Consider the following 16,114-nt stretch of genomic DNA (forward strand, 5'->3'; position numbering starts at 1 on the left):
CCACTGAACAATGTGGCTTCCTTCTGAGTAGATGTGCTTAGGATTGACCTGAACACAATGAAATCACTAATGCAAAAGTGTGTGGTTGTTTCTTAAATGGGGTGCTGTATTGGAATAGCTGAAGATCTGGTGAGGAGGTAGCTGTGGTATCAGCAGTGGCCCCTTTAAGAGTAAGGCCTGGGCATCCAGCAGAGTGTACTGCACAGCTGCAGCCACTTGAAGGCAATGGGGCCCTCAGGGATATAGGGAGCACCTGAGGCAGGAAGGGTTTGTGGGTAGCTGGAGGAAAAACAGACTGGATTAATGGACTCTGGAAGCTGCTGGAGCAGAAACTACTGGAGACACTAAGACTGGTGTTTGGCTGCTGTGCCCAAGATCTGCTGAGGACCAAGGGGCTGGTGTAGTGGCGGGAGGCTGCTGGCAGGAAGGAGGTCCTCTGTAGGTGAAACAGGCAAGTTACCCTGGTGGTGAGGTCCAGCAGTACTGCAGGGCAGAACCAGGGTCATTTCTGAGGAAAGAAGGGGACCTAATTAGCTAAAAGTGGGCCTAATTCTCCAGGTGGAGCTTGGACTGGGACTTGGTGGGAACAAGACTCTAAAATAGGGATGTGGGGTGACTGGGGAGACAGGTGAGGCAGAGCCTCCCTGCTGGAGTCCTTCGAAAAGCAATGCCACCATGAGAGGTGCTCAGGTACACTCAACTTATGTGCACTGTGTGTTGTGCACTGTGTTGCGTGAGTATACTAGTACCTCCTGTCGCAGCAGTGCTTTTCAAAGGATTCTGGTGGGGAGGCTCTGCCTCACCTGCCTCCCCAGCCCCTGCACATCCCTGCTTTAAAACTAATCCATCAATTCCTTGGCAGTGGGTTTCCACTGTGAATGGTGCTGCATCCCACCTGGCCAGTCCTCTGCACATCAATTGCAGCTACCACTGGTGGAGCCATCAACTGGTGGAGGCACGTTCCTGAGCAACCACAGCCTGGCCCTCTCCTTCCTAGCCAGGATTAGGAGCCTGGAATTCCAGGAGAAAAGGGGGCCAGACAGTTTGCAGGCAGATCGGAGGTCTGGCGAGCCTCCTTCCTGCTTCCTGGAGGAGTGGAAAGGTTACCACCGGTAGCGTAGCTAGAGGGGGCAAAGCACTAAGTTTTGCAGGGAGCCTCCCCGCAGCATGCAAGCGACCCTTCCCCTTCGGAGCCATTCCGGGCGCTACTGCTAAATGGAGTTGTACGGCTATGAAGGGGAGGGGCCGCTTGCACGCCGCAGGGAGGCTCTCCGCAAAACTTAGAGCTTTGCCCCCCGCTAGCGACGCCACCGGCTGCAACGCCCCCTCCCCATGCTAAGCAGGGGAGTCACCAGCGCAGCGTGCAGCTCTCTCCGCCCGCCCTGATGTTACTAGGAAAGGATCCGGAGGCACCCCGGGAGGAGTTCCCCCTGGCAGCCTCCTCCCCCGGCTGGTGGGTGGGGATCTCTGCGCGCTTCTCTGCCGCCCCGCCCGGGAGGAGTGGGAGGGGGCGCGGGCGAGAAGAGGGGCTTCCCCGATGCCTCCTGCGGCGCCCAGGGAGCCCCTCGCCCCAGCCACGGCCGGCCCGCATCCCCTGCGTCGGTCCCTCCGAGCCACACGTTCCCTGGCTGCCTCTGACACGGGGCTGGGCGGAGCGAGCTGCGCGGGGCCTCTTGGGCTTGCTGGGGCTCTTAAGGTGGAGGAGCTGCTGGCTCCCATTCCAGGGCCGCCTGGGGAGTGGCAGCCTGTGGGCAGGGTGGCGCGCCTCCCTCTTCCCTCGCATCCGGCATCCGTACAACTGGGGGCACTTTTTCAGAAGGGGCTTTCTAGCAGGGACATGCTGCCTCCCCACCAGAGTCCTTCGGAAAGCACCGCCGCCACGGGAGGTGTGCAAGCACACACAGCTCGCACACATAGCACGTAGTTGTGTGTGCTTGCACACCGCCCATGATGGCGGTGCTTTCCGAAGGACTCCAGTGGGAACATAAGAAGAGCCCCACTGGATCAGTGGCCCACCAAATGCCCTGGGGGCACACAAGACAAGAGAGACAACCTGCATCCCGATTCCCCCCCCCCCGCATCTGGCAACCAGAGGCAGCCTGCCTCTAAAGCAAAGAGCTTGCACAGACCTGCTATGACTTGTAACCCGTAATGAACTTCTCCTCCAGAAACTTTGCCTGTCCCTCTTAAAAGCATCCAGGCAAGATGCCATCACTACTTCCTGTGGCAAAGAGTTCCACAAACTAATTACACACTGGGTAAAGAAATATTTTCTTCTGTCTGTCCTAACTCTCCCAACACTCAACTTTCGTGGATGTCCCCTGGTTCTGGTGTTATGTGAGAGGGAAAAGAGCGTCTCTCTATCCACCCTGTCCATCCCACTGCACATCCCCGGTTTCTAGTCCTCATTGTTCTAGACATCAAAACCTTCTGGGGTGCCGTGGGCACCACAGATACTTCATTCTCCAGGAATTTATGGTTTTCCAGACTCTCCACTGGGGAAAATAACAGGCATCACCAGGACTCTCTTCAACTCAACTCTGCCTTGGCTTTAGCCATGAGATGGTGGCCTCCTTCATCACCAAAATCAGTACCTGCAGGTAAATTTCTCTCTTCTAATAAAGAGAGCAGAACCCCAGCCAGAATGAATCCTCAGTCCTTGGTTAGCCCATATATGTCCAGGATCACCTCCTTCAGTTTCCTGTAATTGCCTACCTCTGGTGCAGGGTCTGAAGCATTATCTGCATGGGGATGATTAAGTATGGCCCAAGGATGTAGGGCCACTGGGTCAGCCTTTCAAAAATCACCAGGGATATATTCATTTATTGTATACCATGTATTTTATATCAACAGGGATCTAAAACAGTATTAAAATAATAATAGTTGTTATTTCCATGGAGGGGGGAGAGGAGAGAGAGAGATGGTACTCTTATGTACCTGTGGGTAGGGGTGGTGGTGCCAGGGGTAGGATGAGAGGTTAGCCAGGTGGGGCACTGGCTGAGGGCTCAATTACCAGAGGGCCCACCCCTGAGCTCTCAGTACTGGTGGTTTACCCCCAAGCTCCCAGCAACCTGACAACATATGTGCACATGCACATGTATGAAAAACTGCTGCCACATGTATGGTGAGTGGACAACAGGCAGTGTTGCATCATGATTTTACAAGAGATATAAGATAGGGAAGATGGTAGGAGTGCTCCTTATGTGAGAGAGAAAGGGAGAGGAAGTGTGTTGTGTCCAGTGCAGGAAATGAGTGCCACTTGGAGAGGGAGGTCCTGTATGTTTCTGAGTATGTAAGTGTGAAAGACACATCTGAGAAAGTGAGTGAAAGAAGTGCTAGTTAACTTTGTGGGCCCAGCTCTTTTCCTCCTCAGAGCTAATAGCAGCTTCCTGTGTTGAGTGGAAGGGTGGGGGAGATTTAGATCAGGGGAAGAGGCAAGACTGTTGGAGCCTGTGAAGATTTTAGGAAATATGATTTAAACCTTTCCTGGAAACCCCTCCATATAGTCAATAAAGGAAATTTTTTTTCATAGCTAGCAGTCAACCTTCCCACTCTGAAGCATTTACTGACACACTTGGTTATGTGTAGGAAAGCTCAGAAACCAGAGATCTGCAGACAAAAAGTAATAGTACTGCAGTTTCGGATTTGAAAAACTGGTTTCTCCCTCTATATCTGTCCATGTAAGCATGTGTTTTCCTGATGAAACATGCCATTTCACTTCAGAAACACGTGCTCTTCATAAGAACATAAGGAGAGCCCTGCTGGATCAAGCCAAGGGCCCATCTAGTCCAGCTTCCTGTATCTCTCAACAGTCCACCAGATGCCTCAGGCAGCACACACAAGACCACAAGATACTTGCATCTCGCTGCCACCTCCCTGCATCTATAGAAAACCAAGTACTATATGTTGCCCTTCATTTTCTTCAGTTTGCTTAAAACAGTTTAAGGAAGTACAGTGGGCTTTTGGTATCCACAGACTCAGGACCCATAGATTCCACCACCCACGAATGCCAAGCTTGTGCTTCAGAAGCCACTTCCAGTCATGTCCAGGAGGGGTTCTAAGACAGTGCTAGGTCTGTGGCCCACTCCACAGCCTCCCTGTCTGAGAGGTGTTCTGAGGCATGGGGAAGCCCACTGCCCACACCATGGGCCTCCCCATGCCTCAGAATACCTCCTGGACAAGACAATAAGTCAAGGACATGAACCAGAAGTGGGTTCTGGTTGCACCCTGGAGGCCTTCTGAGGAGGTGGGGAGGCCCATGGAGTGGGCCACTGGTCTGTTGTGGCCTCCAGAGGGCATGGCACTAACATGAATAATTGTGGTGCTGCAACCCTGCTGACTCCAGCATCTGTGGATTTGTGTATGGGGGGGGGGGAGCCAGGAATGGCTCCCCTGTAGATACTGAGGGCCCTATATAGCCCCTAATCAACCTCCTCCTGTCATCCTCTTCATGCCTTCACATAGGTGTCCTTCAGATGCAGTTACAACCATATGGGATCCGCTTTTCTGCTGATACCCATCTGGCTGGGCACTGCTTGTGAATGAGGTAGCCATGTGTTTCTCACTCTCTTTCATTTTCTTTTAATTTACATGTGGAATCATGTGAGTATATAGAAGAAACCACTACCTTATTTTTGGTTGGCTCCTTTTTGTTTCTAAAGCTGAAAGGAAAGTGGGAACTCAAAACAAAATAGTTTATATTTTCAAAATAGGTACATTTACCAGCCTTCTCCATTGTCTGCCCAGAGTTTCTAGTACAGGAATTTACTGGTAAGATGGCTCTAAACATGGGAGTTCCATTTGAGTAGAAGGGGGAGTAAGTTTAAGCTTTATCTCAGGATAAAGAAGTCCTTATGTTATTCTATTGTATACAATGATAATAATATGATCTACTGATCTATATTTCTGGAAATCATTAGGCTACTTTAAAATTTAAAGGAGAAAATTTAAAATACAAATTTAAAATAGAAGGAGAGAAAGTAGAAGACTGACGAAACATTTTGATTCTCCACTAGAAATGAGCTGTTATTGCACTCATGATAGTCAGACTGTATCAAGCAGCCAAAATATTACAATAACTTCTCTCTGTCAAAGAAACTATAACTTCAGCTATAACTATTTCATTCCCATATGCTTCAGCCCAGTGCCAAAGTCAAAGCATGTCCATCTCTGGGGAAGGGGGAGTTTTATGTTTTACTCCTTGGAAAAACTATTAGAGCCTGATCCTATCAGGCTCTAGGGCCAGTGCTGCAGCCTTGCATCAGTGCTGGGTGTTGCAAACATTTCATAAAGCACATTTGTGCCACTCTGTGAGCAAGCAGCGCCAGCAGGGAGCACCAGCGCCTGCTAGCACTGCAGAAGAGCTTATGGCCACAGGAAGCAATAAGGTAAGTGCCAGGTGGCACAGGGAGGGTGGTGAGAGGGCAGGAGGGAGGTGTTCCTGGATGGGGAAGGGCAGAACAAGAGGAAGGACTTGGCCTGGCAGGGTCTCCGCTGGCTCTTATGCCCCATGTCAGACTTGTAAACCTGACATGGGGCTTCTCAAGTCTATGCCAACAATTTAGGGGCATGCTTGATAAGCCCCATTACAGGGGTTAGGGCTTTACTCAGGGTAAGGGAACAAATGTCCCCTTCACCTGAGGAGACCTCCAGAATACAGTTGGGGACACTTCGGCACCGCTGTAGCCTGCACTGCTGGGAATCAAAGGATTGGTTTGTAAGTCTGGATCCACGTGAAATCTGCTTCAAGCCTGTTCAGTGCCGCAACGTGACCTAATTTCAATTGAATGTTTCAACTACAAACACCTTTTGGCAGATGTCTACCTCTGCCCCACCCACTGAACATATTGCAATATAGCATTTTGGTGTGATAGCATAAGCAAACTTTTCCCCCATATGTAATCATAATGCTCTTGCCATTGACACACTGGCTATTTGAAATTTTTGGGCCACTGAGACAAGGAGAGAGCCAGGATAAAGTATTGCCTTCACGCTGCCAGCATAATGGCATAAGGATAGCATGTATTCCTGGGTGACCTTAAGCCAATCACTTTCTCTCAGCCTCACCTACCTCACAGGGTTGTTGTGAGGACTAAAGGAGGGGAGTAGCTGTGCACACCACCTTGAGCTCTTTGGAGGAAGGGCGGTATAGAAATGTGATAAATAAGTAAATAAATAAATGTGCAGCTCCCTTTTTCCCAGTTTGGGGGGGGAAGGGAAATGGGCACAAGATATACTGTATGTACTTTTGTATATTTTGGGGTACTTCTGTGTATGCAAAACCCTCCCATCTTGCTTGTGGGTGGTCTTTCTCTGCTGCTAAGCCCATTAAGCATGAAATGTTGCATGGAGAATGCTAAATGATAGAATCAGACTGAATCTCAGAAAAAATTCTTATGAAAAATGGCCGAGTTGTGGCAGAAGCAGTTTGTAACTTTGGATCACATACTTTGAAGAGTAAGTGTTTGGAATAATCTGTGCTCACGTAAAACATATTTTAAATTTCTTTTTTTGGTAGGATTATGCCCCCCCCCCCAAAAAACCTGTCAAAATATTGCCAAGGAAGGCCTTTTATTAATTCGATGAAAATCCATTCTGCATTCTTAACGAGATGAGGATTCAACCTTCCTATTGTAATCAGTCATTTAACTATAAGGACATGTTCTGCAGCACATGTTGGATTGGCAGAGTGGAACAAAGTGGGTGGAATCTGCTTGCCAATGGAAAAATGTTGTCACAGTGAGCAAGCAGAAGTGCAATCCCAGTGGGGGAAGGGAGCTGTTGCACAGATGTGAAACGTAGGTGTGTTTCTGTGTGCAGTGCCTCTGTGTATTGTTACATATGAAATACCACTGTACAGTTTTTTAGTTTACACACAAGTTTAGTACTTGTGTGTAAACTAGCCTGAAGAAAACACAGGTCATGGTTCAGGATGTGGACTCACCTCCCTGCATTACAATCTCTGCGCATGAACTGGAGGTTGTCCATGTGTACCTTGGCTCAACGATCTCCGACACTCTTTCTCTGGATACCGAGCTAAACAAACGCATCGGTAAAGCAGCTACCACATTTTCCTGACTCACAAAGAGAGTCTGGTCCAACAAGAAGCTGACGGAACATACCAAGATCCAGGTCTACAGAACTTTCGTCCTGAGTACACTTCTGTACTGCAGCGAGTCATGGACTCTTCACTCACAACAGGAGAGGAAACTGAATGCTTTCCACATGCACTGCCTCCGACGTATTCTCAGCATCACCTGGCAGGACAAAGTTCCTAACAACACAGTCCTGGAACGTGCTGGAATTCCTAGCATGTATGCACTACTGAAACAGAGACGCCTGCGTTGGATCAGTCATGTCGTGAGAATGGATGATGGCCGGATCCCAAAGGATCTCCTCTATGGAGAACTCATGCAAGGAAAGCGCTCTACAGGTAGACCACAGCTGCGATACAAGGACATCTGCAAGAGGGATCTGAAGGCCTTAGGAGTGGACCTCAACAAGTGGGAAACCCTGGCCTCTGAGCGGTCCACTTGGAGGCAGGCTGTGCAGCATGGCCTTTCCCAGTTTGAAGAGACACTTGGCCAACAGTCTGAGGCTAAGAGGCAAAGAAGGAAGGCCCACAGCCAGGGAGACAGACCAGGGACAGACTGCACTTGCTCCCAGTGTGGAAGGGATTGTCACTCCCGAATTGGCCTTTTCAGCCACACTAGATGCTGTTCCAGAACCACCTTTCAGAGCGCGATACCATAGTCTTTCGAGACTGAAGGTTGCCAACTGTAGAAGTTTAGTACCCTGGCATATGGCTGCACATTATTGCATGACAAATGCTTGAGCATAGTTTTGCATGTAGGTGTAAAGTGCCAGCTGTGAGTGCTCTTATGTGCATTTGCATGTGTCATTGTGTGATATGCCACTGTGCATGTTTGCTTGCATGTGTGAGAGTGTGACAGAGAAACTGCCATTTGATCTTCACTCTGTGACTTGATTCGTCTCCTCTTGTGATCTGCTGTGCAACTATTTGGATATTTTTATCATTTTCACTTGATTTGCCATAACACGGGATTTGTAAACTACTTTGGGCCAAATCCTATCCAATTTTTCAGTGCCAGTGCAGCTGTGCCAATAGGGCATGCACTGCATCCTGCAGTAGGAAGGCAGTCCCAGAGGCCTCCTCAAGGTAAAGGACCATTCTTTCTCTTACCTCTGGGCTGCATTGCAGATTCATCAGTGCTGGAAAGTTGGATAGAACTGGATAGAGTTGTGAACAAGTTTTTGCTAGAAGAAGAAGATGATAACAGAAGACTACATTTATACCATATTTTTTGAATCATTGGACAAACTATGAAGATAATATTAGAAACAGAGGTTATGGATATATTAACATGGTCTACTTTATCAGGCTGTAAAGATTACTGAGATAATATATACAAGGTGCTTTCATCACCTGAAAGCACAGCATACATGCTAACTACTACAGAGTTGGAAGACATGTAAATATTACAGTTTCATCTATTATACTCACATCTTAGTCTCCATGCACTCACAATATATGTTGGTCTTTCGGCTTCAATCCTCATCGCTTGCACCTTGAGGACAATGTTCTTCTTATTAACTACTATTATTATATAGCATGTGTGTATGCACACATTCATGCATGCATGCACCATGCTGCTGTTGGTGGAGGTGAAGGGGGTGGCGGTGAAGAATAGGGCCTTCTCAGTGATGGTGCCTTGATTGTGGAACTCCCATTCCTTGGAATTAAGAACTGCTCCCTCTGTGTAGATCTTTCAGCAGGGTCTTAAAACATTTTTATTTAGGATAGCATTTGATGATTGATATGATTCACTGGCATTTTTAAATTAATTTTTAACATTAATAGCTGTTTAATTGTTATGATCCATTTGGCTATCTGGTTTTACTATTTTTATTCTCTTATTATTTGTTATTGTTTTTAACACATTTCTGCTCAGTTCCACAGATGTACACATTTGATCCCTGTTGTGTATATGCGACGTTGGGCAGAAAGGGCTTAAATGTTGTAAGCTGCCTTGGGTGCCCTTACTGCGAGAAAGGCAGGGTATAAATTCAGTAAATAAAATAAATAGTACCGTACATAGAGCTTTTCAACAAAGGTTCATAAAGCAGTTAACAGCAAAATAAATGCAAAGATGGTCCCTATTCTAAAAGGGTTCACATTATTTAACAGATTAAAAAGAGAGACCAGCAAACACCACCTCAGACAGATGCTATGCTAGAGGGAGCACAGGGACAGTGACCCCCCCAACACTAAATACGAGAGCCACCACTTAAAAGGTGCCTCTTAGCCCCATCATCAGATGCCAGTGATGAAGTTCAGGATGCACTTTGGGGACAGACACACCCCACCTTCACTATATACAGTACTTTTACTTGGGTTAGATAGAAAGGCATACAATAGTAGTGACAAGGAAGAGGCAACACATTGTTGCAAGAGGATGTAGAGATGGGTGCAGTCAGGCAGTGGGGTTAGTATCTATATATCATCATGAAGCAGAACACAGCAAGTCAGGAAGAGAAAGGAGGTGGGTTCTACATCATTGAAAAACTATACATGGGATAGGCCTTTAAATAGGCTGACTATTTAAAATAAACTGAATAACTACCCAATTATCCAGTACTGCACCTCTTATGTTCTTAAGGCTCCTGAAATATGAAGAGGTCCTGAAAAGCAGGGCCAGAAAACAAAACTCTTTTTCCATCTGAAAATGTTCTAGTGTAGCTGGAAAGATCAGGGACTGAAGTGGACAAGAGAAACTTGGGAATTTAGTGGTGAGGATGTGTGTCAGGAACATGCTGTGGATGGGGAGGCAGGTAAGGCAGAGCCTCCCCACCAGAGTCCTTGAAAAGGGCTGCCACCAGGTGAGGCCACAAGAGTTCTTCGAAAAGTCCCAACACCATGTGAGGCACTCTCAACCCGCACGCTTGCCAGTGACAGCACTTTTTGAAGGACTCTGGTGGGGAGGCCCTGCCTCACCTCACATGGCGGTAACACTTTGCAAGGACTCCAGTGGGGAGGCCCTGCCTCACCTGCCTCCCTATCCACCTCATGACCCAAGTGTGCGCAATGTAGATTACAGTTCTATGCATACTTTCCTGAGAGTAGGCCCCACTGTAAACAATAGGGTTTACTTCTGAGTAGACCTGGTGCCCTAGAATTGGGCTGTCAGTCAAACTGAGGGTTCATGGGGGGAGTTTGGAAAAACGACTGATGATCATTGAATGAACCAAGGAGTGGAAAAAAGGTGATGCTTGTTTTGGGGATGAAGACAGTGATGTGCAGAGTCCTGAACAAAGTGTTAATCTAATTATTAATTAGATTAATTAGATTAGTTTCATGGGGAGGGTGGGCACTGCTTTCCCACCCTGCCCCAGGGGCCCCCCACTGGGGTGTCTCCTCAGGGCTGCGAGAGCCACACTTTCCTGGGAGTAAGCCCCATTGACTCTAATGGGGCTTACTTCTGAGTAGTCAGGCGCAGGCTGGGGCGGCCTCCGCGGAGCCAGGCGAGGCGCTCCGCGGCCGCGCCGCCGAGCCACCTTAAGGCCGGGGAGCGGGGGCGGCGGGCCGGGAGGGAGCCAGCCAGCAGCCGGGGAGGGAGGCGGAGCGCGGCCGGGGAGGAGCCGCGGCCTGCAGCAGAGCCGCAGCCCGGAGCACCGCAGCCAGCAGCGGCGGGAGGCGGCGCAGGAGGAGCGGTCGAGGCCTGCGGAGGGTCCGCTGCGCCCCGCGCCCGCGCAGCGCCGGAGTCCGGAGGGAGCCGCCCCGCCCGCCCCGCCGCGCGCGGCCGCAGCAGGCGCCAGGCCCGGCAGCCGCCGCGGCCTCCGGTGGCAGCGCAGCCCGGGCAGGAGGAGCGCGCGCGGCCCGGGGCGCCCCCGCACAGGAGGGCTCGGCCGTCGCGGGGCCTCGGCTCGCCCGGGGGCACCGCAGGCCCGCCCCGAAGCCCGCGCCCGGCCCTCTGGGTGGCGGGAGCGAGGCCGCCTGTCAGCCGAAGCCCGGCAGGGCCCCGAGCGCCTCTGCCCGCGCGCTGCCCCGAGGAGACCTGGGCTGGCAGCGCCCCGAGACCCGGGCAGGTAGAAGGGCGCCCCCCCCCCGAAAAGACAGCTGTAGGGGATCTCTCTGCGTGTGCAGGATAGGTGCCTTTTCTCTCTGTACACACACAGTGTGTGCCATTGTTTTTTAAGTGTTGAGTCTGCGAAGGGGAAAGATCAGGCTTCCCAAAGGAAGGGAAGGGCCAGAACCCCAAACAGCTGTCAAAGACAGGAAGTTGCAACCACAAACATCCCCTTGGGGACAGGCACACACACTCGCACAAGAGGTAGATATCCCCTTGGACGGACACACGCACACACAAGAGGTAGATATCCCCTTGGACTGACGGACACACTCACACAAGAGGTAAATATTCTCTTGGACAGACAGACACACACACAAGGTAGATATCCCTGGGGGGGACACAAGCACACTCACAAAAGAGGTAGATATCCCCTTGGACACACACACACACGGTAGATATCCCCTTGGACACACACACAAGAGGTAAACCCTTGGACGGACACTCACAAGGTAGATATCCCCTTGGACACACACTCTCACACACCCGCAAGAGGTAGATATCCCTTTGGACACACACTCACACACACACAAGAGGTTTGTTCCCCCAAAATGTCAAGAACAAGGTGTGTTTGCTGAAGAGTGTCCAGGACTGCATAAAGGGGGGAGTCGCTCCCAGTCTCACCAGTCAACAAGTGGGGAGGAAGACGGACTGACACTTCCCAAGTGGCAACCTTGTCAACAGGAAAGGAAGAGAAGGAGAGACTGGTAGTTCAAGGGTTTGGCAACAGGAATCTGCTCTTTCTACCTCTCGCTGCGAAGGGAGAACCCCTGGAAAAAATCCTTGGCTGCAGCAGCACTTCTGAGCATGAGGCCTGCATGCAGAGCGTGAAGGACACCTGCTCTTTAAGGAAAGGAGACCAGGAAAGACCAGCTGCAGAAAATCTTACTGTGAGTGACATGATTTTGCAGGCCTCTGCTGCTTCTCCATTTCTGTCTGCTTCCTCCCCATCCGCATCATTTTTCTCCATCACTTATTTTCCTGAATGCAGAAATGTCTACTGCACCCCCTTTACACACACACACCATCTTTGTTTCTGGAATTTGTTGTCTTTTATTGCTATTTTATAAATATTTGCCTGTTCGTCTTTCCAGGAAAAGATTTGCCACCCCCTCCATTGTGACAGCCCTGTCCCCCAGGCTGACTTTCAGGACCATGTACTCCATCCTAGTTATTTTATTCTGTTGGGGGGAGGGGGGTATTCTTCTACCATCCAGAAGTCAAGGGGGGAAGGATTGCATTGAAAAGTTGATGGATGGGGCGTGGAATGTCTTATCATGGTGTTATTGAGCTGGAGGTCTGGATTCTGTATTGTGGAGAAACCTCTTATGCAGTGGAGAGAAGATTTTGACATTTGGTTTTGATACTGGTGATATGGATGTGCCTATGCTTAGATACTGACAGCACAATCCTATGCATGCTGTGTGGGATTTAAACTTCCAGGTAAACATGTAGAGGATGGGGTTGCATGTAGGTCGCTTGTCTTTGTCAGTTTAGGTTAGTTGTCTCAAAAAACAATGTGGGGGTTCTAATCTATGTTAGTGATTGGGAGTACAGAACCCAGAGATTATAGCTATTTCTCTCTGATTAATACTAAATAAAGAGATGAAATATTTTGACTGTGCCATTGCATTGAGGATTCCATCTGCAGTGTGTGAAATCTCTTGTGTCTGAAGGCCCAAAATTCATCCCACCAGTGGTGCCCTTGATTTGATCTTTCTGCTTTATTGAGCAGTTACAGATGCATTTTGGTGCCAATGTCCTGAGATGGGAGAATTAAATCTCAGGTCATAGAAACATTTTGACAAGAGTATAGCAGGTGACATGTTGCTGTTTGAAGTAGAGAATTGAAGTCCAAGGGCTTACTCGATTTCAAATAATGCTTCTAGAGATTCCATTGACAGGGATCTCTCTGAGGACATAAACACGGACATCCAGCTTGAGGCATCCCTCTGATAATATCATCTCACTCTGGGATAAAGACAGTTACAAACCGGAGATCAAAAGAGCCCTTGCCTCAGTTACAACTAACTAGTATTAGTTAGAGAGTTATTTCAGAAAGTGTGTCAAGAGGGTTGCATGTCACTGATGCACATATTCAAAACCATGTGGTCATTTGAACTGTTGTGCACTTGAGGCATTACTTTGGAGGGGAGATGCTGCAATGTTTACTTGTTTAATTGGTTAGATTAATTGATTAAAGCACTTTGATGAGCTAAAAAGGTGCCACCAATTAGTTGGGCAGCAGATGTTTTTAAAGAAATATTTTTAGTACAGATACTTGTAAAAGCTCCAGATGGCAAGAAAAGGCGTTCTGTCCTGTGTGAGAGGCATGAGGAACGCCTCTTCTAGGATGATGCGCTAACACATGTGCATCATCTGAAAACAAAGTATGCCTTTTTCTATAGAACCACTATTTTTTTCTCATATGCAGATTTAATGGCTTGATTGGCTGAAACTTGTACAATTAATCATCTAGATTTCTTTTGCTGGAGAACAGCCCTACGTTTTGTTTATTGTTCAAACTTTCCTGTAGTTTTCCAAGGCAGATTTTTGCAAGGTGAGGTTGATTTTTTTCTGGGATAATTCAAATTGACAACCACAGAAAGTAAGTTGTAACTTACCTTAATAATTATTTTATTTTATACAGAGTGAAATAACTGTATAGGTCCCAGTGTTGGTTTAGCTCTGGAAAGGAGTTCTGTTAGTTTTTTTTAATAATTTGGGGCAAAGGGGTTCCCTTCCTCTATCTTGACTTGGCTGAGTTGTCTTCCTGTGCTCCAATATCAGTAATGACCTTATTTTTTCTAATGACTTAACTTCCAATTGATTGGAAGCACTACCAGAATGATGCTGGTCATCAAATGTTGCACAGCAAGTGAATTACAAATATCTTTAGATGTGAGCTGTATATTTTTGATGCTATTATTTTGTTATTATTTCTCCTCATATCAGTCCCAAAAGAGTGAATTTCCTGACTGTCCTTTTGGTGTCATGGTATACTTGCAAGGCGGATCACTGTATTGTTCAAGAGAATCAGTTATGTTTTACTTGTAAAATGTTAAAATGCACAAAGCTGTCCTTAAAATTCCAACATGCATTCAATTTTAGGGTAGAAGGGAAGTTCAGCAAAAACTAGGGACACATGATCATGGGACAGAATAATTACCTGTCTTTTGGGATGGACTGGTTCAGATGTTGTGACCCAGTGCTGTAAGTTAAAGTCGGGAACAGGAATGGAAATAGGAAATATTATTCCTCAATTTGTACAAAGGTGAGTGACTTTAATATAGGGGTTAACCCCAGATCTGCATTTGGGACTCTAAAGAGATGCCTTCTTTTGAAAAGCACACACCACCAAACAGCTGACTTACTCATAATTGCTCTGGTCCAGTAATTTGAAAATCAGCATTCCTGGCAAAATGCTGGCCTATAGGCTTAAGAGAGCATGATTTTGAAGTTTTCCGGAGGAATCTTCTGGGTCCTTCAGAATAAGCAACTTGATTCTTCTTGCATTACTTTCATAGTACTTCCAACTATACTAAATTATGATTACTAAGAATTTTGTGTTTCAAGCTAGAACAATGGCCATCGAAGAAATTGTCTTTGCATCAATGCAAGATCAGTGAAGATATTAGTTGTCTATATTTTTATTTACATTGAATAGGTATTTTTAGGTACTGTGTTGGGAACAGAAGGACCCGACCAATGTGATATTGCAACGTTTCTCAAACTGTGAGTTGGGACTCACTAGGTGGGTTGCAAGCCAGTTTCAGGTGGGGTCACATAGCTCAGCCACCATTACAAATGTAGAGCTGAAAATACAGGCTACAGAGCTGCTGGGCAGGGTGGACTCCCAGTGGGAGAGAGGCCTGGTACTTTGCCCTGAATAAGTAGGAAGAGGGACATTGGAAAGGAAGGAGGACTGTGTGGTTGGAGAAGGATCCAAGTACGCATTCTGCTTTGACTCCTGAGCTGCAATGTTTGAATTCTGAGTTATGCAAAATAACAGTACAAGCAAGCTGTGTAATGGAACCTTTGGCTGATCACAGCCTAGATTGTGATCCTAAATTGATGGTGTCACTTCTGGCCATGACATCACTTCCAGATTAATGACATTACTTCTGGTGGGTCCTACAGATTGTCATTCTAAAAAGTGGGTCCTGGTGCTAAAACATTTGAGAACCACTGCATATAGAATTGAGAACCACAGCATATAGAATTGAAACAACAACTGAAAGATGCTCAGTTTCAAATCAGATGGTGATGAACTTTTCTTCTTGTGAAAATTATTTATCTCTGTATAGAAGGATGATAGAAATTATTTTTAATGGAGTTTTATACAGTTTCCTTAAATTGGTAAATTGTTTCAATCTGTAGCCCTCTAACTATCTGCTGTTGGGACTTGGACTATATTTGATATTTAGCTAGAGCTTGCCAGGGTTTGAGACTAAGGCTTTATGATAGAACAGTGGGTGTTAAACTTTAGCACTAGGATTCACTTTTTAGTATGATAATCTGTCAGGGCCCACCAAAAGTGATGTCATTAACCTGGAAGTGATGTCATGGCCAGAAGTGACATCATCCAGCAGGGAAATTTTTAACACCACCATATGGCACAATCAAATTAAATTAAATTAAGTAAAAGTTTACAATACATATAAGTTTAAACACTTATTTAAACTAAAGACAAACCCTCCTACCCTCCCAAGCAGTTGCTGATCTGTTTAAAAAAATTCCCCAAGCATCCCAAAGGCGGCAATCTTATCCCACACCTACCTGGTAGTAAGCCCCATTGACTGTCATTGTTAAAAGCATAAACATAGTAGCCTGTTAAAACAGATCTGCAACAGATCTGTAACATTTCCTCAAATGCAGCCACATACCGTGGTAGCATCAAGTCTAACATCTTAAAAATAAAATACACATTGTAATGAATGGGGGCCCTCTGGAAATTGGCTCACGGC

At 47.2% G+C, this 16,114-nt stretch overlaps 1 protein-coding gene across 2 annotated transcripts in view; it reads left to right on the forward strand.

The window, feature by feature from the left end:
* The first annotated feature begins 10,911 nt into the window (after positions 1-10,911).
* Positions 10,912-16,114, forward strand: part of FOXJ2 (forkhead box J2) — a 49,030-nt gene continuing 43,827 nt past the window's right edge. For both annotated transcript variants that reach the window (XM_066632585.1, XM_066632586.1), the window contains exon 1: positions 10,912-12,037. The gene's annotated coding sequence lies outside the window, so the exon portion shown is untranslated. The remainder of the gene's footprint in view (positions 12,038-16,114) is intronic.

Source organism: Tiliqua scincoides, chromosome 6, assembly GCF_035046505.1.
Source record: "Tiliqua scincoides isolate rTilSci1 chromosome 6, rTilSci1.hap2, whole genome shotgun sequence".
NCBI classification, from domain to species: domain Eukaryota; kingdom Metazoa; phylum Chordata; class Lepidosauria; order Squamata; family Scincidae; genus Tiliqua; species Tiliqua scincoides.